Source organism: Macaca nemestrina, chromosome 7 (assembly GCF_043159975.1).
Source record: "Macaca nemestrina isolate mMacNem1 chromosome 7, mMacNem.hap1, whole genome shotgun sequence".
NCBI classification, from domain to species: domain Eukaryota; kingdom Metazoa; phylum Chordata; class Mammalia; order Primates; family Cercopithecidae; genus Macaca; species Macaca nemestrina.
Window position 1 is genome coordinate 28,130,554 of NC_092131.1, and position 26,148 is coordinate 28,156,701.

General features: G+C 39.5%; 1 protein-coding gene and 1 long non-coding RNA gene across 23 annotated transcripts in view; one reads left to right on the forward strand and one right to left on the reverse strand.

Annotated features, from left to right (window-relative positions):
• The window catches only part of LOC105495829 (neurexin 3), a 1,710,602-nt gene that overhangs the window by 130,933 nt on the left and 1,553,521 nt on the right, over positions 1 to 26,148 (reverse strand). The gene's annotated exons all lie outside the window — the stretch shown is intronic.
• LOC139355351 (uncharacterized) overlaps positions 10,918 to 26,148 on the forward strand; it is a 53,998-nt gene continuing 38,767 nt past the window's right edge. For all 3 annotated transcript variants that reach the window (XR_011625251.1, XR_011625252.1, XR_011625253.1), the window contains exons 1-2: positions 10,918 to 11,051; positions 12,407 to 12,467. This is a non-coding gene — a long non-coding RNA (uncharacterized lncRNA). The remainder of the gene's footprint in view (positions 11,052 to 12,406; positions 12,468 to 26,148) is intronic.

Genomic DNA, 26,148 nt, shown 5'->3' on the forward strand with positions numbered 1-26,148 from the left:
AAGTGCTTCTAGGTAGAGATATGAATCAGATTAGCTCCCTGCCTTGGAACAATTCTGCTTGGGGCTATACCTATGTGCAAAAAGTACACCCAGATGTTAGCAAACAACTACACTGTCATTTTTCCCCTTCCAGAAGCTCTGTCAAAAACACTGTAGAGGCCGGGCGTGGTGGCTCAAGCCTGTAATCCTAGCACTTTGGGAGGCCAAGACGGGCGGATCACGAGGTCAGGAGATCGAGACCATCCTGGCTAAAACGGTGAAACCCCGTCTCTACTAAAAAATATAAAAAACTAGCCGGGTGAGGCGGCGGGCGCCTGTAGTCCCAGCTACTCGGGAGGCTGAGGCAGGAGAATGGCCTGAACCCGGGAGGCGGAGCTTGCAGTGAGCTGAGATCCGGCCGCTGCGCTCCAGCCTGGGGGACAGAGCAAGACTCCGTCTCAAAAAAAAAAACAAAAAAAAAAACAAAAAAAAAAACAAAAAAAAAACACTGTAGAGTTACAATTTTAGAAATCTGCTGGAAGTGAGATCCAGTAACATAAAGCTAGTGTTGTTTATTCATAAAATATACCAGACCATTAGCGAGAACATAAGGCTGCTGACATCGCTTATTTCAATATTTCACTGAAATTTCACAAAACTTGCCTGGGATATACCACTTTTTTTTTCCTCCTAATCTCTTTGAATGGAACAAGAGAGTCAATTGGGAAATCAGTGTTTAAGGTTAGAGCTGAACATAACCTAGCCCGGCCCAACTTCCACATTGGCAAGTTTGCCTAATGTCACTCAGGTAGTTGGTGGAGAGTAAGAAATGGAATGCAGGTGTCCACTTCCAATCCTATAGTCCTTTTACAAGGACACACACCCATCCAACAGCCAATGCAGCTAAAGCAGAATGAGACACAGGCATGTGCTTGACTGAGAGAAAGGGGGAAACCACGCTGATGTAAGTTTTCTTAAACTCTGGTAATGGCTCACTGTGTCTAAATTCTCACTTCTGCTCGGCTGAAGCAAAGACAACATCAAAGATTGAGTGCCTTCCAAGCCCACTTTTGCCTTCTTTTGTTTTGCAAAATGGAAATTGTCAGATATATGTCAATCTAAAGTTCTTCAGGAATTGTAAATTTCTTGGCCCGCAGCCAATGTTTGCCCCTGTTTCAAAACCAAAACCGGTTTTTCTAAGAAAGCACCCTGAAAAGACTTGAAAGCCAGGTTGATATTTTCTCTTTGATCTCCCAAACAGTTTTGCAACTTCTGCGCCTGGCGCTTGGCAGGCGATTCTTGAAGGTTTGGCAATGATTAGTACAGGTAATCAGGCTTCACTCTCCTGTGCACACATTACAATCAATCCTACCTTTCTGCTTCCTCATTTGATCACCTCGAGACTGGTTAAATTCCTCTTTTTTCATTATTAGATCTTTCTAGCCTCCATTATATCATCAATTTCACCACTAAATGAAAGCCTGTTTGATGCCACTCAATGGTGGAACATGTGTGTCAGTCTATTACTAGATTCTAAGTGTCCCCAATACACTTATGAGGCTCTGAAGGGCCCAGCCATGTGTTGGTGTCTTGCAGCTACTGTATAGCTTTGTTCCATATACTATGTAGCTGAACTCTATCATATAGTCAGAAATCAAAAATAAAATTGGTTGTTTTTCTAAAAAATGCTTGGAAAATAGAAGTCATGGCTTATAACTTTAAGTATCTCCTAGAGTATATGGCAGAATACTGAGATTTACTTGATTTATATATTCCAGAGTTCATGTGCATTATAAAATGTACAGCAGCATCTGTGGCCTCTGCTCACTGGATAACAGCAACACCTCCATATGTTCCTTTTCTTTTTTTTTTTTTTTTTTTTTTTTTTTTTTTTTTTTTTTGAGACGGAGTCTCGCTCTGTCGCCCAGACTGGAGTGCAGTGGCCGGATCTCAGCTCACTGCAAGCCCCGCCTCCCGGGTTCACGCCATTCTCCTGCCTCAGCCTCCCGAGTAGCTGGAACTACAGGCGCCAGCCACCTCGCCCGGCTAGATTTTTGTATTTTTTAGTAGAGACGGGGTTTCACCGTGTTAGCCAGGATGGTCTCGATCTCCTGACCTCGTGATCCGCCCGTCTCGGCCTCCCAAAGTGCTGGGATTACAGGCTTGAGCCACCGCGCCCGGCCCATATGTTCCTTTTCAATTGCGACAACCAAAAATGTTTCCAGACATAGGCAAAGTCTCCTTTGTGTGTGGGGCAGGGAGAGAAGGGGGGTGAAAAATCACCCTCATTAAAATTACTGTATATATTACACTCATGGACATAATAAAGGGACTAGTTACAAAGAGTATGTGGTGACTTTTTCTGATGTCTGTGGAATAGAGTTAGGATACCACTAAAAATGTAGCGCAGTCAGGACTCCAGCTCATTCTCATTGCATCAGGGACATCTTTTTGGCAGGCTGTGGAGACAACTTATCTTTGAGGATGGAGTAAGGACAAGGTCACACTTGTGTGCCGGCGTACCCTGTGTAAAACTGAGCAGCTTCGTAAGGTTTGTAAAGAGTACATGTGAAGTATCACACTTTTTTTCAGCTCTTGAGTACAGCAGAAATGTAACAAAGGGAGAAAGCTGTTTTGCTGAATGTATGCTCCTTCTTCCGTAAACCTGGAAGACCTAGCTTGGAGTAAAATTTTATAGACATTTTAATGTGGAGCCAAAAGTAAAGAGACATGGGTTAGTCTATTAAAAGGCAGTTGAGATGAAAGGCATAGCTTGGATGTTTGTTGAATTCATGGGCTAGAGAACAACACGGAGGTACCATTGCTCGCCCGTCAGCCCCACTGATTGCCATTCTAGCTGCTTATCAAGGGCCTGAGAAGAGAAAGGAAAGTTTGGCTCTCTAGCTCAGAGATTCGCTGATGCCAGTGAGGAGATGAAAATGAGTAAACACTTCCTGAAAAGGTAACAATTAATTTTAGAGATGGCAATTTATCATCACAGCTGCAAAGGAACACAGAAGACCCTGGGGTGTATCCTTTTCAGTGGCAATTCATTGCTGTGTCTGAAATTTCATTCGTCTCCGTAACACACACATCCACAAAAGAGCGAGAATGGAGACTTGGCAAAGGAGAAAACAAAGGGGAAGGAGGCATGAAAACCCTGCTCAGGTTATTAATAGCACAGACTCGAATTTCATGAATCTTAACACTCTGCTCTTGGCATGAGCAATTGATCATCTAAGATGCTACAATGCGCCCAACAATTAGGGCAAACTCTAGACAAGGGGGTTGGCCATGTGTCCTAAGGTTAAATAGCTGGGCTATGGGCAAGCACCAGAGAGGGAAATGGAGTGTGTAAAAGGAAAAGTTTGTTTTGCGTCTGTGCATCCCGTTTTCCTACTTCCACTCCCATTTCAGTCCCCTTTGTCTTCATTTCCATTTTTCTTCAGTCAGGTTCTCAGAAGTCACAAAGCTTCTAGTTGTAAAACATGAAGTTCTGTATCTAGCTATAAAGGCAAGGTATTTCCAAGTATTTCCTCCAAACTACTATATTGACATATTTGTTTCTGGTATGCGCTCACTTATATCCTAGGTTTCCTAGAATCCTATTCCTTCTACATTGCATTATTTCCCCATTGTGATAGACTGGAGTGGGTCGTATTGATATAAATGCACACAAATAACTCTGACTAAAGCCCACTCAAGACTATGCTTATTCGGGACAATCAAGTGCATTTTTTAATCGCAAAACTCCAAGGAAAGAAAACTGAAATTAATTGATAATTTCTTATGTTGTAGGTACTTGGTTACATTCCATATATCCTTTTACCTACCCATGCATCCATCCATCTACCATTTATCATTTTTTGATTCTAAAAATACGCTGAATGCCTACTAAATGGTAGGCACTAATCTAAGTATCTGCCCAAATGAATTCTAACATCTGTTAGGAGAGGCAGAGTGAAAAGACACTTATAACACAGTGAATTAATAGCAGGATAATGATAAGCTCCATTTACTGTGGAAACACATGGGAGAGGCACCTGGACCCCAGATATCTCAAGAGAAGTAAAATCTGAGTTTGGCAATTTAGAAAGAGTATGAAGCAAGGCAGAAAGCAAAGAGTGGCAATGAAGTGGCAAATTGGAGTGGAAAGTGGGTTCTCAGCAGAGGAACCAGCATATGTATATATTTGTACAAGGCACAAAAGGAAAATTCAAGCAAATGAATGTAGCTAGAATATTATGTGAGAGGGGTAGGGTAATATGAGTTGGAACTAGGAAGGCAGGCATGATGGCATGAAGTATGTCATCCTAAGGATATTCAATTTTATCCTGAAGGCAGTGGGATCCATTGGAGTTTTTAAGTTAGGGCTTGCTTACTCATATATGCACTACAAAAAGTTATTCCTGACTACATTGTGGAAACTTGAAGATAGGCAAAATTGGATTCCAGGAAACCATTGAAGACATTACTAAAGTCAGAAGGAACACGATGGCAGTGATGATGGAGAGGAGGGATGTATTTAACAGCTGTTAAATAGGTAAAAGAAGAGATCAAGACAACTCATGTAAACTTCACATCAATCCTATAAAGTTGATATTAATACGTACCTTATGGGTAAGGCTTAGGTTAAGTAACTTGTTGACTGTTATAGAACAGTAAAACAGCAGAGATATAAAATCTGTCATGTCTAACTCCACAGACCATTTTCTTCTTACTGAACTGAACATGACTTAGCTCTCTGTGGAGTTCTTTTAATGTGCTAAATCCTAGGGATTAAAAGTGAGTAAGATCTGCTTCCTGGCAACAAGTTGCTCAGAATTGGGTAAACTATTAGAGACTTCATGCTACCACACCCTGCCTCTTGCTTTAATCCAAGCAGTAGGTGTTGGGATAGTTCTAAAATCTAATAATTCTTATCGTCAACAAAAGAAATCCAGATACTGAGTTTAAAATGTTTACCCTCTTGATTTAATCCCATTACCTAAGTAACCCCTTGCTCTGCTTATAGCCAGCCACTTTCAAATATCTATAGCCCATAAGGTCATTTTCTCTGAGTTGTCACTTAGCCAACCTATATGTTTTAGCTCTTTTAATCTTTTTTCCAAAATCATTCCTTCAATTCCACTAATCACTCCTGTTGCTTCTGTCTGGCCTACCTCCAATTTGCCTACATCTTGAAAGAGCCTATGGAAGCAAATGATACAGTGCTCTTGTTAGTAATTCTACTTATTCACCATGTGTTTTCAACATTTTCAAGCCCCTTTGTAATACTTGGGATTTTTTTGCATGAAAATAACATTGTACCTCTTGAGAAGCCTGTGTACTCCAACATTTCGTTTCTCCAAGGAGGCTCACATACCACCCACCTTTTCTATCCCAAAGCATAATGATATCGAAGGAGAAGGAATGGCAAGCATGATTAACATACTACTGGCAGTAATGATCTGTTTCTGGAATTAGGTAGTAAGAATTTATTTTTTGTTATTCTTTTAAGGCTACAGGAGGCTACAGGAAGAATAAAAATACAATTTATCTGCAAGATGTTTCTAAATGGAATGCATTTATGACATTCTTATAGGGCTTATTTGCAGCTCTTTAAAAATAGTTGACTATCTAATTAGAGAGATAGATCACATTGGTATAGAACACATATACAGATAAATACTGCTTTTTATAGCCTCCACTATCACAGATACAGAAGCATGCAGAGCAAAACTCACGCAGTATTTTAACTCTTAGGTTTCCTCTGTCTACACATATTTTTCAAAATGGGGTTTCAAACATGCTCCCTATTTTAATCTTTTATTTCAACAATATTAAAAATATTCCCACTTTTACTATTTATTCATTTTAATATTATTCCCTTATTCTCTAAAGACAAGAATCTCCTATGGCACACACACACAAAGCAAACACCATTCTGAAGATTTGCCTATAGCATGTTAAAATAGTCTAATAATATTGAGAGTGCAATTGATTTAACTGTCTTTATTTTTAGGAGATTTATTCATGATCCACTCATATTTCCTTGAGGTATCTCAGTGGTAGGGAAGACTTGGAAATGAAGAGAAACCTTGTTGAGGAGTCACTATAGACTTGCATAGCAGCACAGAATGGCTCTCTAGAGATCCTGAACCTCTAGAGAGGTTTAATAGGAAGCCAAATGCTGATTGGTTCAAACCACAACCGCTGATTGGCTGGGAACATGACTAAGGTCCTTAAACTCCCTGCTGCACATAGTGTTCATGTAAACCACTTGTGGAGGCACTGAGAAAAGGAGCCTGGCAGAGTGAAACAAGATGGCAGAGGAGAAGGATAACTCCCTGATATGGTTTGGTTGTGTCCCCACCCAAATCTCACCTTGAATTGTAATAATCCCCATGTGTCAAGGGGATTATTACAGGTGGAGATAACTGAATCACGGGAGCAGATTCCCCCATATTGTTCTTAACAGTAGTGAATAAGTCTCACAAGATCTGATGGTTTTATAAGTGGGAGCTCCCCTGCACACACACTCTTGCCTACTGCCATGTAAAATGTGTCTTGCTATCCCTTTGCCTGCCACCATGATTGTGAGGCCTCTCTAGCCATGTGAAACTCTGAGTCTACTAAACCTCTTTCCTTTATAAATTACCCAATCTCGGGCATGTCTTTATTAGCAGTGAGAACAGACTAATACACTCCCCAGGGAGGTTGTATTTCAACTTAGTCTTGAGGGATTATTACTTTTCCAGGTAGCTAAAGTGGACAAAAGAGCAATAATAATAATAATTTTTATTGAAAGGTCACTATGTAACAGACACTATTCTAAGCATTTGAAATACATAAATTTATTTTTGACTCAAAACTCCTACAGAAATGATCATATTGTCTTCATTTTATAGATAAACAATCACGCTCAAGTTGTATGTTGTATGTAACCTCTCAGATCTTACCTCATACCAGATTTCTTTTGCTACAGCCATATTCATCATCTTTCAAACACCGCCCAACATGTTCCAGCCTAAAGGCCTTTACACTAACCGTTCCCTCTGTATGTGCTCAAGTAGAAAGAACGTGTCTGAAAGTATAACAAGGTATGACTAGAATGTTGCGTGCATGTGAAAAAATATTGGTAGATAAGGAAGGAAAGGAAGACAGGTGGGAATCTGCGGGGCCTTTTACGCATGACTTTCCCTGGAGGGTTGGTTCATGGGTGGAATTTACTTCACAGTGATTTTTTTCTACAATACGTATATATTCCTTGTTAGAAAGTAAAATCAGTAAGAATATAAAATTCAGGATATGTGAGTATATAGGAAAGTGAAACAGTGTCTTCATCTGGGAACAGTAAGTGCTAATGGAAAGCACAGAAACCAGATTCATAGATGATTGCCTTTTTTGTTTTGATTTTGTTTTTGAAATGGGAAAGCCATATATATACACACACATATATGTATATATATACACATACATATATATGTACATATATACACACACATATGTGTATATATATATATACACACACATATGTGTATATATATATACACACACATATGTGTATATATATACACACACACATATATACACATACATACACACATATATATGTATATGCTGAAGGGATGATATTAATGGCCCCAGTGGAAGATGAGAACACTAAATGATGTCCAAACCTTGGGAAGAGATGAGAGTGAAGAGCTAAGTAGCATAAGATTTCAAACAAAGGGACAAAGGGATTCCCCTAAAGTAAGGACTGATGTGGATAAGCATGGAGGAATTCAAAGAAACTCGTGACTGGTCAGCATTGTTTTCTGAAAAAAGGTAGCATTTAAAACCCAAGGATGTAGAAGTGAAAAAGGAGACCAAGTTGGGAGGTGGAAATAGGTGCTGATCAAGAGTTGGAGGTGGAATGGGGGAGAGATAAAAAACAGAGAAGTCTTCTAAGACCAGGTTGAAGGCAGCACTGCAGTGGCGTAAGGAACAGAAACCATTTGGAATGATCTGGGATGAACACAACAGAGGGAAAAAGGAATTTGGAGTGATGATGAGAGGTAATTTATAGATATAGACAAATGAAAACCTTGCTGAAGCCAAAAAAAAAAGAAAAAAAAACCGCCTGGACTTAAGTATAAAATTAGGAAATTATGGCTAATCAGCAAGATATTAGGGCTTTAAAGTTTTGAGATTTAGCAGTTCAGAGACAGGACAAGAGGCATGGTGAGGCCATCAAGCTGGGTGGGTCTGTAGTGGGGGCCTGGCTGCTATACTAGTTCAAACCACAATCAAACTTCATCAGAATTAAAGCAGTAGCCATGTATTAGGTCTCTCTGCCTCCTCTCTTGGTCCTTTACAATCTTTTCTCAACATGGCAGAGTAATCTTTAAAAAACATAAATCACATCATGTCACTCCACTACTTAGTACATTCTAATCGTCTGCCATTACACTTTTATAAAACCTAAAGTGCTTTCCACAGTCTAACAGGCCCTGTCTGTTTCAGTCCCTGCCACCTCTCAGATCTTACCTCATACCAGATTTCTTTTGCTACAGCCATATTCATCATCTTTCAGACACCGCCCAACATGTTCCAGCCTAAAGGCCTTTACACTAACCGTTCCCTCTGTTGTAAATGTTCTTCCCCTAGATTTCACAGACCTGACATCTTTTATCATTCCAATCTCAGTTTAAATGTTTCTTCCTTAGAGTAACTTCCCCCTAAACTAGCTACCCACCCATCAGGTACTCTGTGTGACATTGCCCAAGTTTATTTTCTTGATAGCACTTGTCCCTGCATACTATATTCTCTTGCTAATTTATGTATCAGTAGTCTCTGCCCCTACCCCCAGAATGTATGTTCCATAAAGAACTAGAGTTACTGATTTCATTGTATTTTCATCGCAGCCTCAGAGTCTACAAGGGTGATGGGTCCATAACAGGAATCACTGTGCTCTCCCAAGCAATGTTTGTGAAGAGAATGAGCTGAGAGACTGGGGTGCTTAAGGGATGGTCCACTCCTTTAGATTCAAAGTCAAACCCCTTCATTTTATAGGCAAAGGTTTAATGGTCTAAGAGACATTTGAGATAAGAAGGATTAGGAAATTGTATCAGTGAGTCATAGTGGAAAAACATAGAGCCAAGATAAGAAAGGGCACTATAGTAGCTTGGGCACTTCAAACCTGATGATGAACTATCCTAAATATTCTTCTGGAGAGCCCATGGAGCATTATTTTCAGAAGGTGTTATCGTTGAGAGACCTTTATAATTTAAAGCACAAACATTTCATATATTCTCAATTACAGTGCATTGCTTTCTTCTGATTTGGAGAAAGTTCAGAAGGGAAAATTAACTAAAAGCCGTGACCCAGTCTCTCACTGATTGCTTTTCCTGAAGATTTTACTACAAATGCCGTGTAAGAACAGAAGACACATTGAGATTTGAGTCTGAGAAGGAACTTGGAAAGAATTAGTATGTTGCTGAGGAGCCAGTTCCATTTTTAAGTTGGTTGGGCCACATTGCTGTTTTGTTAGGGGTAGGGACTACTCCATCAAAAAGGCAGAGAAAAGGTTCTTTTGGAGTCAGCATGGAAGTCAAAGCCATGTGTGCTTTTTAGGACCTGGAGCTGCCACGCTTCTAAGGAAGAGATTGCAGCTAAGAGGTGTCCCTTGCCTGTTCAAATGCATCTTCAAAGCAGCAGTCGCATCACGAAGAAAAGATCCCATTGGCATTCACTAAGGGGTGACTCCTACCCAGGGAAAAGAAGCCATCTCTCCACACCCAGGATAATCTGCTAAAAAAGGAAAAAGAGGCTTGTCTTCTGAATGATCTCAAAATAACATTTAAATGCAACAGAAAATGGAATGCTCCCTGCCATTAAAGAGTGAAGAACTTGTCTGGGCAAAGAACTGAAATAAGCTAAGTTTGGAGGCAAAGACTGTGAAAACTGCTATTCATCAGGTTTAATAGGTGGAGATGCCTATTATTACTACTAATAATTACAACAATGATAATAAATGAATTTAATCCTAAAGCAGGAGGCATAATCTCCAGCGTAGGCACAAAAGTCTTGTAATCACCCAAGCCTCAGGTGTACCGGGGCAGTGAGAGTGGGAAGAACTCAAGAAAAGGATTACAATTAAAAAGAAATTGACATCTATGAATTGAATTGGGCACATTATCTCCAGCTTCTGGTTCAGAGTTTTTATTACAAAATTAAATAGAGAGGCTAATTAGACTGCAGGTAAACTTCCACTGAACTCTACAGTTTCCACCAAGCAGAAAGGAAGACCAAGTAAGGCATGAGAAAAATAGGAAGAAGAATCAAATTTTCAAATTGCTGATTTCTGGTTACTAGTGTTCACTGAAAGACACAAGCAAGTGAAATACCAGAAGGCTGTAAAGTCCAGAAACCTAGACAAATGTACAGGCTAAATGGTTTCTTGATATTACAACATATAATAGGTGCCATGACATTATTGACATGACATCCATAACCATTATATGATCTGTTCAATGTGTATGGTCCCTTATTAGCAAACATAATTTAAGGCACCATGCAAAATTGAGATGAGCGTGATATATTAACACATTCCATGGAACCTTGCACATGGGTCTGTGAGGCATTGCCTTAAATGATTTGTGTCTCCAATTTTCACTAAAGGGATCTGCACCTTTGGCATAGCACGGAGGCAGGGCTCAGATTGGGACAGCAGGCAGCCCATTCCACATGACCATGTGACCCAGTCCAGCTTTGGAAACAACCAGTCCCACACCCCTTTGTCATGAGTCATAATAATGGGAGGGTCACTATTTGAATGACCTTTCTTTAGCCCATAAATGGGGACCTTAACTGATCACTTTACTTGGTCGAATCTGATATGCTTCCAGACTTTAGCATCAATGTGTAGTCCAAAGCCAGAGGAACACGATACAGTATGATCTCTACAGCAGGGCCTCGGCATAGGCTATTTCCTTTGCCAGGAACACTGGCCCTTATCCTCTTTTGCTGATCTAATATCTCATCCTGCACAGGACGGCTTCTACACTGCTTCTGCAAGAAAGCTTCCCCAGATGACAACACTACCTCAGGTCCTTTTCTACTTTCTTAGAAGCCTGTCTTTCTTTGTCACACTGTGTCATGATTGTGATGAAATCATTATGTGTAAAATTGGTTTGTTCATGCCTTCTTCCCATGATATAAGCACCATGAAGACAAGCATCCTACCCTTGCTTTATTATCTTTTTAACTCTCTCCAGGTATGTCCACACAGTAGGCAGTAGCCATTTAAGTGTTTATTGACTAAATAATCTTCCCTTTTCAATTCCCTGCCACCACCTTGAATTCACATTAGGTAGTAAATAAAATGGCTACAAAGACCCCTGGCTTTTCAAACGTCACCTCTGCCTTGCAAGCAACCCCAAAATATAGGTTTGCCAGACTCTCCATAGTCTTTTAAAGGAAAAATACTTCCATCACCACCTGGGTCTCTCTCTCTCCTCGGGGAGTTTTGGGGCAGTCTGGGAGAGCTGGCTGAGGCCTTGTTCAATTGTCAAATCATACCCTCGGCCTCATTTACTGGGCTCTTTAGGACACAACAGGATTTAAGAGCACCAGACATGACAAAGCCATCTCGGATATTCTCTAACACATTCGCCTTTCATAGTGCATTGCAAAGGAAAGTGTCTCTTGAATTTAAAAAAGGATGCTGAGATAAGGAAAATGTTTACAACAGAGGACAGAGGCAAACTCCCTTACAAAAATGCCTAATCAGGTGAGGAAAAGAACAAGAGAATGTGGCTTACTGAAAATGAGGGAGAGAAAGAGAAACACAATCACACTTTAATTTCCTTTTTATCAACGACATGACTGGCATTGTTTTATGTGATTCGTTTCCCTCTGATTATTAGCAGACATATTGCTGAATGCCACATAAATATAGGTAGTCTAGAGAGTCACCTCAAATCTCCTAATTAAAAAAAACAAGAATCTCCCTATAGTTATTTGAGTCAAAATTACACATTTTCTATATGGCTGCATGGTGCTTTTAGTATGATGTTGGAAGTGAGTTTTGTTATTTATCCTCTTTCTTCTTCAAATATTTTGATTTACTTCAAAGCCTCCAGCTTCGTTTTCTGGTTAGAAATAGCCCTGGGAATATCCTCATCAAATTCCTTCTGCGCTTTTCTATTCATGGTTGTCTCACACTAGTTTCTGCTTAGCTCTCCTCCAATGGAAGTAAAATGTAGCTCGTACTTAGTGTAATTATTTAATCAAATTCTATTTTCAGTGTGTGTATATATAATTCTTATTGGAATTGTGTACTGATAGCAAGTTCTTATATATGTATATCCATCCAACATTAATTCGGCATTTTTTTTTTTTTTTTTTTTTTTTTTTTTGTGGAGCCCCATCTGTGTTCTTACAATATATTATTTCTCTTTAGGGGAAAGAAATATGTGGGAGTAATTCTTTTTCTACAGTTTCTACCAACTAGCACATGTAAGGTAAAGTAAATAAATACATTATGGTGATAAAGCTGGGAGCCAAATGAAAAGACTTTATCACCAAACACTGTAGGATGGAACCTAGTGACATGCAAACATATTGATTGACATTTTGTAGCATAAAAATTCCAGAGTGACAATTCTAATCCTCGCTCCTCTCAAAAATATAAGCATCTGGTGTGAAGCAGAGGAATGAGCTTATGTTCATTTCTGGATGTAAAAAATTCAAAGCGTTTATACATATTATTTAATTCTCATTCTGAGGTGGCTAAGAAATGAACATTATTGGTGAAACTGAAAAAAAAAAAGGCTTTTAAGGGAATACAAAAAAGAGTTGAACATTTTGCCTTGGGTTAGAGAGGGAATTGGTGGTACAGGAATTGTTACTGGAATTGTGTAGTGATAGCTAGTTTATATATATATATATATACACACACACACATATATATACACACATATATATACACACACATATATGTGTGTGTGTATATATATGTATATATGTGTGTGTATATATATCTCAGATCTCTACTACACCATCTTGGTTACCCTCAAAACTTTATGCTAATTAATTATGGCTATTCATTTGTGTGTGTGTGCGTATGTGTGTGTGTGTGTGTGTGTGTGTGTTACAGTTCAGTAATAGCTTAGCTGATCAAATCATACCAAAGTCAGGATGCCAACACAGGGCAGCTAATTGGCAAATAACCACAACTATACAAAAGCAAGAACTGTAGAGGGCAGCAGCATGTGGTTCCAGAGACCTGAGCTGTAAGTGCTACTTTGAGGTTCATTGATATGGAGATTTCAGAGAGAGGAAAAAAAAAAAAGTAAAAATTGGTGCATTCAAGGAATGAGACACCAAACTGTGATGTCAACAGCTGTAACAATGGATAACCAAAGACATTGTATGGATGTTTTTAAATTTATTAGTGAAGATAATTTCCAACATACAAGTCCTTCCCAGGCAAACTATCATCAAGGGTGAGAATGGAATAAAACATTCTTCAGATAAGCAATGTCTCAATGATTTTACTTTTTAGCTATCCTTTCTCAGGAGGCTTCAGGACAATGTGCACCTTGACAATGAGGAAATAGAGCTGAAACTAGGGATTTAATACAGGAGCAGGGCCCAGGGATTTTCCAGCATAAGGAGCAAGGAAGACTCAGGATGACAACTGTGAGGCAGGCTTAGTGAGTGCCCAGCCCAGACTAGAGCAGGAGGTCAGATGACTCCAGAAGGGAGTCCTCCAAGACAGAAAAAGAAATAATGGACTCCTGTCTGTTTATCTTGTGATGACTTTTGTAGCTGTTGTCTATAGCACTGATGGGTGGCTAGAAAAATAAGCTAATGAGATAACGAGGGTATTCATTAACAAAGAATTACAGGAAAACAGAAATAGTCATAACAGTAGAATGTTTTGTCAGGGGTAGAAATACAGTCTGTTGTTTTTCACTGCTGTATCTTCAGTCTCTAGAACGGTGTCTGGCACATTCTATGCAGCTGGTGAATAGTTGTGGAACAAGTCAGTTCATGTATGATCTTACATTGTTTTCAATAGGCAATATTACAAAGCCAAAATAACAAACTCTGAACATTTAACTGAAATGTGATAGAATTTTACTGGGAAACTGGAAGGTAAAAAAGTGTGTGTGTGTTGTAGGGCAGGGAGAGCATGAGAAAGCTCAACCTTTACTTCTAGAAGCAGAAGTCATTAGTTATTATGTAAAACTGAAAAAGTCAAGAAATAGAAATGGAAGCATATTGCTAGAACTATGAAGGGAAATGTCTGAAAGGATGTAAAAGGGTTACCAGTATAGAGCAGAACTTTAGGGCAAGTTGAGAAAGATACTACTGTTTTTCTTTTGTTATTATGGTTTTCTTATTTTAAGTCTCATGATGCTATCTTCAGCTGGGCTTTCAGAAAACAAACTCTGAGGCCCAGTATCATGTTTGGGAAGTTTGGGGAGAGTGACATCAGAGTCTGGGCAGAAGGGGGAGGTGAACATTCATGCAATAGAGACCTCAGCTGGCCTTAGGAAACTCTGTAGCTAAAAGGACCTTCCCAGTTATCCAGTCTTGAGACAAAGGGCTGAGTCTTGATAGATTCCCCCAGCTCCATCATCCATCATTAATTGGATACGGGCCACCCCTCAGGAGGGGGCTTGACCTTGGGCAAGGTGGCTTCAATAGTCAAAGGCAGTTCTTGGTGAAGGATTTAGCCAACAGCCATCAGCCAGTATTCTAGCAGCTAAAGTGGTGCCTTTGCCCTGAAGGGGGTATCTAGCCACAGTTGAAGTTTTTAAATTATGTGGCTGTATTACTTAAGCCAACCACAGTGGCTCACCCCTGTAATCCCAGCACTCCAACGCAGGAGGATCACTTGAGCCCAGGAGTTTGAGACCAGCCTGGGCAATAAAGTGAGACTTCATCTCTATAAATAAATAAATAAATAAGATATATATATATATCTTATTTATATTTTATATAATATATATTATATATAATATAAACAATATATATTATATATAAACAACATATATATATATAGTTTACATTTTTTTATAAAGTGGTTGAGCCACTTGCCCCTGGACATACAGCTTTGAGCAAGGAAACTAGTATTTGAAACCAGAATGGCCCATCTCTAAAGCTCATCTGGTTGTGTGGGGCTCAATCTCTGAGATTCTTCCAATATAAATATTCCATAAAACTCATCTCAAACCAACACAAAAGAAGATATTTGCCATAAACATTGCAAATTTAGTCTCCAGGACCAAAATATGTTTCAATCACTTTAGTGTAACTTGCTTTACAGTTTCTATCTTTTTTAGTCAAAACATATATTGTTTACATTTGAAATTTGGTCTTTTTTGAATAGAAATTAAAGACCCTATTCTTGGAATAGACCTCTGTAAATATAGATGGTTGCTGCCTTTGCAACTGTACTAGCCAATCAGCATGCTAAAGTTTTTGTAAAAAACTGGGCTACAAGCGAGTCTGCTTACAGTCTGAAAATATTTAAGAACAGTACCAGACTGTGTATTCCTTTAAAGCAGAAAAATTTCTATTTCATTCTTTATTTCTCCAAAGTCTTGCACTTATGAGACACCCAACGTTAGTGGAATAGAATATGTTCTCCACAAGAAAAGAGGGTTTTTGTCTGTTTGTTTACTGATGTTGTTCAAGTGCCCAGGACAGTGCCTAGCCCTAGGCACTCAAATAGCTCAAATATTTGTTAATCAAATTCAACATCAAACTAAAATTGAGGTAACATGGGGGCACCTCAGTTATACATCTCATGTCCTCATAAACCAGACTGTGGCAGTACATCATTTTTTAAATCAGATCATAGTACTCTTTGCGTAGGCTAATGAATTTGCCATTTTATCAGTAGACACGTGTTACAATAACACTCTTATTGTGGCCCTGTCTTCCCAACTAGGACCACTGCTGCGCAGTCCTCTTAAATGACAGAGCCAGAAATCATTTAGCAGTCACTCTTTGAATGAGAAACGGGAGAGAATCAGACACTGGTTTATACAATACATAAATAGATTTTTATTATTTTTTTTAAGTAGCCCTTTCAAAAGCTTGAAATCAACCAGGATAGGGAGGTAATTATATTAAGGGAGTTACAGAGCAACAAAATTATTCTGTTTTTTGCATAAATGGTCAGGGATGCAATTTGCATAAGTTATATCATACTGATTCTAGCAGACAGAGACTCAATAAAGACAAAAGAACACATGCAAAAATAAATGCCTAGGGAAAAAAATCAGAAGCCACAGATGGAGGCATCTATTATTTTTGACTTTAAATGGAAAACAACAGCAATAATAAAACAAACAAACCCCCAAATAAAGGACAACAATCATAACAAAAACCCCATCCAGGTCAATTCTCTATTGTCTATTTCTCTCTTTGTCCTTGCTCATTTCTCCCTCATAAAATCTACTTTCAAATGTCATCCCCTCCCCCTTGCCAATAGATCAAGCATTCTGTAACAGGATAGATAGGGTAGTAAGGAACTAATAATGATAATAATAATAATGAGAAATGGCCTCAGAGATATATTTCATGCATCTTCCTCTCTCCTTGTCTGTCTTCAGTGGAATAGCTTCCCAGCCAGTGGGGCATTAATCATGAGAACAGCAGCCCCGAGATAAAGGCCAGGTGAAATTTCATTGTGCATTCCAGTGTGAGTTGTGGGTGCATGAATATGTGTCTCTCTCAGTATCTGAGAGGAGAAAGTGGAGAGGCAGAACAGAAAAATCTGTCGTTTTATACATTTATACTGCTTCAAATGGTCAAGACTGGTTCCCCATTGTTACTGTGGATTAAAATCATTCACATCCTTCTGCTTCCATTGGAGGTCACCTCTCAGAAAGGGGGATAAATATGATGACAAGTTAAATTCTACCTACTTTTATTTTTCCATCTGCCTTGGGGGTATGCAGTAAAGTAAGGAGCGTCTGAAACCCAGAGCATCCCTGTCTGATGGGATACAGTTTTCTCTGCTAATCCTTAGTGAGGTATCCACCCTTTCACTTACATAATACTTCGGGTTAACAAAATCTCCTGTCTTGAAGAGAACTGAGCTAAGTTTGGGAAGACCATTTGGAAGAGATAGGTAAACAGATGCCACAATTACTCAGCAAGGAACTGTAAATATTTCCTAGAGCCTTGCTCTATACTCTATAGTGAGATACACATATCTGCAGCTTGAGATCATCTGGGAACTTGTTAGAAGTGCATGATCTGAGATGCCACCCCAGACGTAAATTAAAATCTGTGCTTAATAAGATTACCCAGGCGATCTGTATACACACATTAAAGTTTAAGAAGCATTGTTCTCCATAGGACAAGCAAACATATGAGCATCCTCCCTCTCTCCCTATGTCTCTTTCTCTCTCTCTCTCACACACACACACATAATAAGATGGGGCCAGAGATATAAGAGGTTGCATTATACACACAAGTCAATCAAATTCCCTTCAAGTAATTCTCTCAGTGACTGCTGGCCACCATAGACATGGTGTGCATTTATTTCCCCAATCATTTTATTTCCCCAATGATTTCATCCATGAATGATGAGAAAATCAAGGAGAACCTTACATTCACCATTTAGCTAACAGAACAAGCTCTCTAGACAACCCAAGGCATTAATTAGAAGGTTTCAAAAGTCGAGGCTGTCATAACAGCCTCAGTGTGTTTCTAATTTTTACAGTCATTCAAACATGCACCAGAAAGGTATGAAACCACATCCCACCCCTCCCACCGCCTTGTCATAGACAGAATGGAAATATCTGCCCTGACGCCTGGCAAGTGACAATTGCTGCTTGAAGTCATTTTCCTATTATATATAAATAGAACATCATATATTTTCAGAAAAAAAGAACAATTTTTGAACCTCAGTTTAAATTGGAACCAGTGGTTGGTTTTTTTTTTTATTTTTATGATTCAAGAGACATTTATCAAGTACAGTCATTCCTGAGCATCTGTGGGGGATTGATTAGTTCCAGGGCCTCCCATGGATGCCAAAATCCTCAACTCCTCAATGTAAAATGGCATAGTATTTGCATGTAACCTATACACATCTTCCTGTGCATTTTAAATCATCTCTAGGTTACTTATAATGCCTAGTACAATGTAAATGCTAGGTAAATAATTGTTATACTGTATTGTTTAGAGACTAATAACAAGAAAAAAGTCTGTACATGTTCAATACAGACACGATTTTCTAAAAATATTTTTGATCCACAGTTGGTTGAACCCAGATGCAATCCCACATATGCAGAGGGCCATCTATAATTTACCTTTTAGATAGAAGTAGTCATTGTGATGCCCCACCCGACAGCTTTCAGCAAAGAGGGGAGATATAGAAAAATATTGTTTATATTATGATTTTAATTATATCAAAGATATTTTATTCATCCCTCTCAACCTAAGCCATACAAATCCATGAAATGGGCACATAATTCTTATAGCAGTAATTACAGAGCATCTCTGCTGTCTTCCTCTCCTTCTCAATTTTTCCTTCTTCTAAGTCATTTATCCCTACATTTAACTGTCCCTGTGGGTATGCAAGACACTATGTTAGATAATGTTAAAACAAAACTTTTTTTTATGAGAAAAGAGCATAGGCCCAAGGAAGCTAATTGCCATATCAGAGACCACAAACTAACAACAGAATAAAAAAGAAAATTTAGTTGCAATACTGGTTTATCAGCTGAGACCTCGATTGTAATCCTATTTAAGACAACAGCAATAATAATCTTTGACTGAGTCCCACCCATTTAAGCCCTTGACTTAATATTATCTTCTTAACCTACCCTTGAAGTTGGAAATCATCACTCTATTTCAGATAATAAAAACATGCAGCTCCACAAAGGACCCTGGCCAAAATTCTACAGCTGGAAATTAAGTTCTGCCTAGAGTCATGGTTTTAAGCACTTCTCCAGTCACTAGCTAAGTCTCCTGATGCCTGTTTCAATGCACTTTCCTCCGTACCAGGCTGCTTCCTCCTAACTGCCTTTGCCTACTTTGTAAATAAGTAATATTGGCCCCCACTGCCTCTTCACTCTGATGATAAGCATTTGCTTAATTTACTTTCATTCACTGAACACATTTATTTTTCTTCAACTGATGTTTTTGAGCCCTGCTTTGTGGCAGGCACCATTCTAGGCTCTAAATGTCCAATGATGAGCAACATAGATATTGTTCCTTCTCCCAATCATCAATGTTCTTACAAATTATCACTAAAAATGGGTAAACACAGGGCCAAATTATAGGGTTGCAGACATGAATAAATGGTGCTCACAGAATATACTCAGCCATTAGACCAATGTTGGGGACCAGCCTCAGCACTACCCATAGGGTACCCGAAGTTTGGTGGCAACAAAGGAATGAGAAGAGACAGGTTAAGAGTGTATAAAGAGTGGGGTGCCAGGGGGCCAGTTGTAAAATGGAGGCTGCAAAGGTACCAAGCTCTGGTCTCCACACTATTTATTGAGTACAGTCACTTAGATCTAAGAAGCAGATGTTCAGGGGTGAAACAGTGAAGGGAGGTGGTGGTGTGTCATACACCTAATCTATAGCAATGGCGGTTTTGGTGAATTTGTGCTGAAGCAGCATTAAACTTAACTACTGATTTATTCTTTAACTTATGGGAGAGCAGCTGTGGGGAATGGGCCTAACTAGGAGCTGGCATATCTGGCCACATTTCAGTAATTCAAAGCAGTGTCTTTCTCCTTTGAACACAGTGTTTACAGATAGGAGAGGAGGTCTCACTCTGAGCATGGGAACATGATGGCAATTAGGAGGCTTTCCTCCTCAGAGGCCTCTTGTGGCTTTCCACAACTTATTGTCCCATATTTTTATGGCCACTTTATGCAGGCACCCTATAAGTTATTTATTTTCCCAACAGACCAAAAGAAAAAAAAAAAGTAGTAACTGGAAGCAGGTAGGAGGCTCCTAAAATCTAACCAAACACATAGAAAAAAAGTAAAAAAGCCTCAAGTTAATTTTCCACCCTTACCAAGTAAGTTTTATTTGCATATATTTGAAAGTGGGTTTTAGGAGAATTAAGGATTCAGTTATTTGGAAAGGAAGAAGAAGAAACTGGAAAGGGAAAGGTGGGTGATATTACATTTCCAAAAGTGATTTGAAAACTATATGTGCTAGAATTAGCCTTGCTTCTGGCTAGGCAACAAGACCAGAAGCCAACAAAAATAATCTTACATACCAGAGACAAGGCAATATCTCTGGGACTCCTTATTCTTACAGCAAAGATCCAAGAGCAGCAAAACCAGTGATGCCCACCCCTCACTGGTGAGCCTCATGAGGGAGTGACCCCTGGGAAGCAGGGGCTTGGATTCAGGCTGTAAATATCATGTGGCCTGTGGACTCCCTGAGAAGGTACTGGTGGATGGTTGACTATTTCTACCTTTCAACCAACATTGACTGAGTGTTACTCTGTGCTCACTACTGTTCCAGGCACTGTGTTATTATGGTGCCTAAAACAAAGATCTTGCCAGCCTAGAACTCACAATCTACTAAATAGGGACAACAAACAAATAAATATGAGCTAAAATGTCAGGCAGTGATAAGTGGTATGAGAAGTAACAAAACAGGAAAAGGCGATAGAGTGTTGTATTTTACAGATGGTCAAGGAGGTCCTTTCTGGAAGGTGCAATATAAGCGGAAACCTGGGTGAAGTGAGGGAGTGAGTACTGTGAATAGCAGGGAAGAGCTGTTGCAGGCAGAGGAAATGGCAGGTGAAAAGGCACAGGCAGGCTTGGCACATTCAGGCAGGGCTGGGAAGATTGAATGAGTGTAAAATTTAAGGAGGGTTTGCTAAAACTTTGTTTTCAAGATCAATCAATCATTTTACTGAAATATTTTAAAATCAATGTTAATGCAGGAAAAAATATGCAAAAGCAAAATGTCACATATCAATTTTAAGATGAAAATCTAAGCTTGCAATTGCATAATCCCGCCTCACCGGTTTCACCCTTCTTCTGGCTCTGTGTTCAAGAAGGATCAGGAAGACCTGTGTGATTGGAGCAACGTGGTGGAAAATATGGTCAGAGCAATAGGAAGGAGGAGAACCATATGCCACACAGCAAGGATTTTGGCTGTAGATTTTGGCTAAAGAGTCTGTTAGGTAATTAGAAAAACCACCCTGAGGTTTAAAAACACTCAGAGACCTCCACCTGTGGGTAGCCAAGAGCTGACCCCACTTCCCTCCCAGATGTTCAGATGCCTAGAAATAATAGCCAGCACTTTATTAGTAGTTATGGTGGAAATTCCATCCTATAAATATTACCCCTTAATTGGAAGGGCATCTCTATTACTTCCCCTGGGAGTTTCCAGACTTCCAGCCTGTCTGCCATCAGGACCCTTTCATCCACTAGACCTGGTTTTAGGAAGCGCCTGTTCCATCCACCAAAATTACATATTAAAAGAAGGATGAAAAGAAACTACACTGTACTCTTTTCACTGGTCTATTTGTACTGCCAACATCTAAGTCTTTAAGAGACAGGTAAACCCATCAAGCTCCTTTTTCTGTTGTTGTTAGAACTATGCAATTCCAGAGAGTAAATGTCACCAGAGAATCTTACCAGGCAACAAGTAAATTAGAGTGCCATTTCTTTCCCCCCAAATTATTCACTAAGAGGGAAAAAGAAAGTACCTGTGTAAGGGTAAGGAGAAGACAGAAGATATTTCTTGGCTGGCAGCGAAAGTCTAATTAGACTGACAAATCTTCAGCGCCTTCTCCAGTTATGAGGCTTGGCAGGAAAAGAACAAACCCTGGAGCCTCACATTATGTAAGGCTGTTAATCAATATTAGTCGAACCCTGATCCTAAAAATAAACTTCCCCTGGAGGCTCTGTTGTCTAGTGGTAAAAGTGAAGAGATGAAAACTATAGATTCCTTATCTCATTTCTCTCAAGCTGTAGCAGGGAAAAGGTAGAGGAACCCAGAGGGGATAATTCTTTGGGTAAGTATAACCACTTTTGATACAGTGTGATCTACATGCTGCTGTAGCACAGTATTTGGGGATAAAGTAGATCTATCTTGTCTCCCAGTGCAAGGCAGTTTGATTATTCGAAGACCTGGAGAAAATCTGAGGTTCTACTCTGGGCCTCGAAGTGCCATTGATAACAACATGCTGTAAATCTGTGTGTCATAGTAGAACCATGTGATATTGCTAACATTTAACCATTTTGATCCACAAAAATAGTGGTTTCATACACTTCGACCTAATAGAATAGTCTATGTGTTATAACTGTTCAGGAAAGCCAGTTCCCACTCCAGAATATGAAAGAGCTTGCAGTAGCAATCTCTCCTGATTGATGAGCTTGGGCCTCTGATTCAATCTAGGGCCCTTAGAAGAGATCCAGGCCCTTGCGAGTCTGTATGAGTATAAACAAAATTGTTCCTGGGCTTATCCAGCCCTATAAGAAGGCTAAGCTCTAGGGAGATCTGTGAGTTCTGGGACAGTCTCTTAGGCTGAAGGGGTTTCCTTATGTGAAAATTTTTGGTGTAAAGTTATGGGGTGCTTTTCACACATGATTGCACTTACTATTTACAAGGAGCCTACGGGAAAGGTACTGTAAGGCCACTTTTACAGATACTAAAACTGAGGCTTAGAGAGGCTAATCACCTACCCAGAGATATACAGTAATATGGTTTGCCTCTGTGTCCCTACCCAAATCTCATCTCGAATTGTAATCCACACATGTAGAGGGAGGGACCTGGTGGGAGGGGATTGGATCATGGGGGCCGCTTCCCCACCCCGATCCCCGGCCACCATGATTGTGAGTTTCCTGAGGCCTCTCCAGCCATACGGAACTGTGATTCAATCAAACCTCTTTTCTTTATAAATTACTCAGTCTCAGGTAGTTTTCTATAGCAGTGTGAGAACAGACTTATACATACAGCTAAGTAACTGGAAAAACCTGGCGTCCAACTCAGAAATTCTGACGCAAAAGCCCATGCTCTTCAACACACTGAGACTCTACCCAGAACAGACATTGCGCAGGATCGACATTTTAATCCAAAGTTTTTTCTTTGTTTTGTAATCATCAGTCATCAAGGCTGAAGCATGCTTCTTACTGTCCCCAGTCTGACATTGAAAAGCTAAAAGTACTTTGCCTATAAGAATTTTTGCAAAGCATGAGAAATTGTGGCTTCCTTCTGGAATTTTCAAAAGTGGTTCACATTCAACCACCAAGTTTGTGAAGCTCGAGATGAGAATGAAATCTCACAAACCTCTTAAGTCTTTCATTTCGACTATTTATAAGGATAGTTCCAATCCAGGCTGAGCATTGTGATTTTCTGGCAATTTTCAGATAGCAGTGGCCAATGTCAAGGTGACTTTACCAATGCCCGGCACAGAAAAAGTATGTCATGATCAGTATCCTGCTAATAGTTTATAAATGATTCCAAATGGTGATTTGCACAGAACACACTGAGCTTTGTTTATTTATTATTTTTTTTTTCTGCTGATAACTCAGGATGGAGGCTTAAGGTAAAAGAATACATGTTAGTGGCAAAAGACTCTTGTTTCTCACTTTTTCCTTCTATCCTGAAGGAAGACCAAGGAATTTGAGTGTAGACTGAGTTGAACTTTTCTATTTTAGAAGCTGACCTATCAGCACCATGATAATTACCCACCAATATTGGAGTCAGTTGTAGACGAAGAGTTTGTGCAGTTATTGGGGCATTCTTGGTAGTAAGATACACAGGGAGCCCAATTCAGTTTACCCCTCTGGGTTCTCTCCCAGTTGGCAAAGATTCATGCCAATACTTTGATTCTGGACCCCATGTTACTCACAAACTCCCTCTTATGCATTCTCTATTCTACCTGGACTTGGCTATCTCTCCCAGAGATTATCATCTCTGCTTTTAACAACTTAGCTTCTGACTGACATTTGACCAACCAGGAACATGTTCCTCTCACCACTTGTCCAATTGCTCTCTTTTTACAACAAGGCCTAGTAGAATGAGTGCATGAGATCCAGTCAAGCCACCCCAAGGACCACTTGCCATCCCCAACACAAAGAGGCATTCATGAGTCACTACTTCGTATTGATAGCTCATGTCAAACCCTCTTGCCCTATTTAGATTGTAAATTCCACAAAAGTAAGGAACCTGGATTTCTCTTCTTTACAACCCTAAAAGACACGTGGATAGACAGAACATATTTTTAAAGACTCACAGAACTCTAAGTTGGTTTAAAATAAAACAGAAATTTAAAGATGGGTAGTGAGGTGTCAGAGAAACCTGTTCCTGAGCTCATAGAAATTTTGATTTGCCAGGACTAATTTCAGCCCCTAAATTCTACTTGGATCTACCTTCAAATCTTTATTTCCTCCAAACTTCCTAGTCCCTACTCTAAACTACAGCCGCTACTCTCAGTAGACACAGCCCCATTTTCTGAGGCAGATATTTCCCTGAGAGGATGCTGATTTAATACACCAATTGTGGGAAACAGAATATAATAATAATGGCTAAAATGCATGCAATCTTACTCTGAATGGTACACTTATTTTAAGCATTTTACTTATATCAACTCAGTTATCCTTATGACAATCATATAACATAGCCACGAGAAGTATACCACCCTCCCTACTTTATAATGTGGTCGACTTAGGTTGGTTGCAAATTATTGCTACTCTCCCTCCTATTGAGAAGTGATATTTATGTCTCCTCCTCTGAAACTGGGAAAGCTCTTTGACTGTTTAGACTAATAGCATGTTGTACAAGGGACACTACCAGTTACCTAGCCCAGGCTAGATAAAACTGGCACCCTCTACTTCCTGCCCCTGGAAGTACTCTCTCTGGAAGCCCTGAGCCTCTGTAAATAGAGTCCATCTACTTTGCTGGAGAAACCACAAGGAAAATCTCAGAGAACACATAGAGAAGGAAAAGGGCCCTGCTGAGTCCCATCTTCCCAGTTAACTCACCAAAGCACAAGGTATGTGAATAAAGCCAGACCCTCCAGGCAAAGTCAGCCGCTGAGTGAACACAATTATCTCTCTAGATGGGGCAGAAGAATTGCCTTGCTGAACCGTGCCCAAATTTCTGTTTCACAGAATTTTGAGATCTAATGACATAATTGTTTTAAACCACCAAGTTATGGGAAAGTTTGTTTCATAGAAATGAACTTACATGACTTGTCTGGGTTCATGTAAGCTAATATGAGGATGAACAAAGTTTTAAGCCCAGCTAATCAAGCTCCAAGTACATGCACTGAATCACTATGCTATAGCCTTATCACTGGAAAAATACAACAAATTTGGCCAAAGCACCCTGATCACCGTGGAGGAAAAGCTTTCCTCAAGCTATGCTACCTTCTATTGTTAAGTGACTCTAAAGTAGGTAATAAAGCCTGTCTTGTTTTCAGATGTATTCAGTAAATATTTACTGAGCACTTATGAAGTACCATGCCTTTACTTGAGAATTATCACTCACACACCTGCTTTCTCAATGCACATCTTAATTTTTTTTTAATTCAATGGAGTACCTAGAGATATCCTTCTCAATGTAGGATCAAGACCTGATGCTTGGGCATGATTGCTATGAGTAAATTAACATCATTCAGGTTATTCACAGATAGTTCTACACTCTTACCTGTAACAAAATGGAATCAGAAAGATCAAAGCACCAATTACTTCTAAGAGGCTATAATGCTAGAGAGACATACCATCTCAAAAACTACTTGTTCACATTCACACACAGTTAAGAGCAGCACTGAAAGCACTTTACAGTTTTCCTTTGATCTGAAATCAACACTAACCCAGGTCGACCAGAAAAGAACTCCTGAAAGGATGTTTTCTTCGCTTTTGCTTTAAGAAAGAACTAGAAGATTTTCAAACAGACAGGTTTTTATACTGGTGGACCCATGTGTTTAATTTCTTTCTCCTAGAGGAGTCTCATTTTAGGAAAACTTTGCTTTAATAATGTTATTAAAGCAAAAGAGGACAGACAGTGGTATCATCTGGAAAATGTTCTATGTATGATTTCACATATAGATAAAAAAGTGAATAGGAAATCCAGTCTTCCCTACATTTTTTCCCCACTCACTTCTGAAGTATCTCCCAGAGATCAGACCTTTATGAATCCTCCTCATCTAAGAAAAGTAGTGGGGTCACACAGGCATATTAATGCATC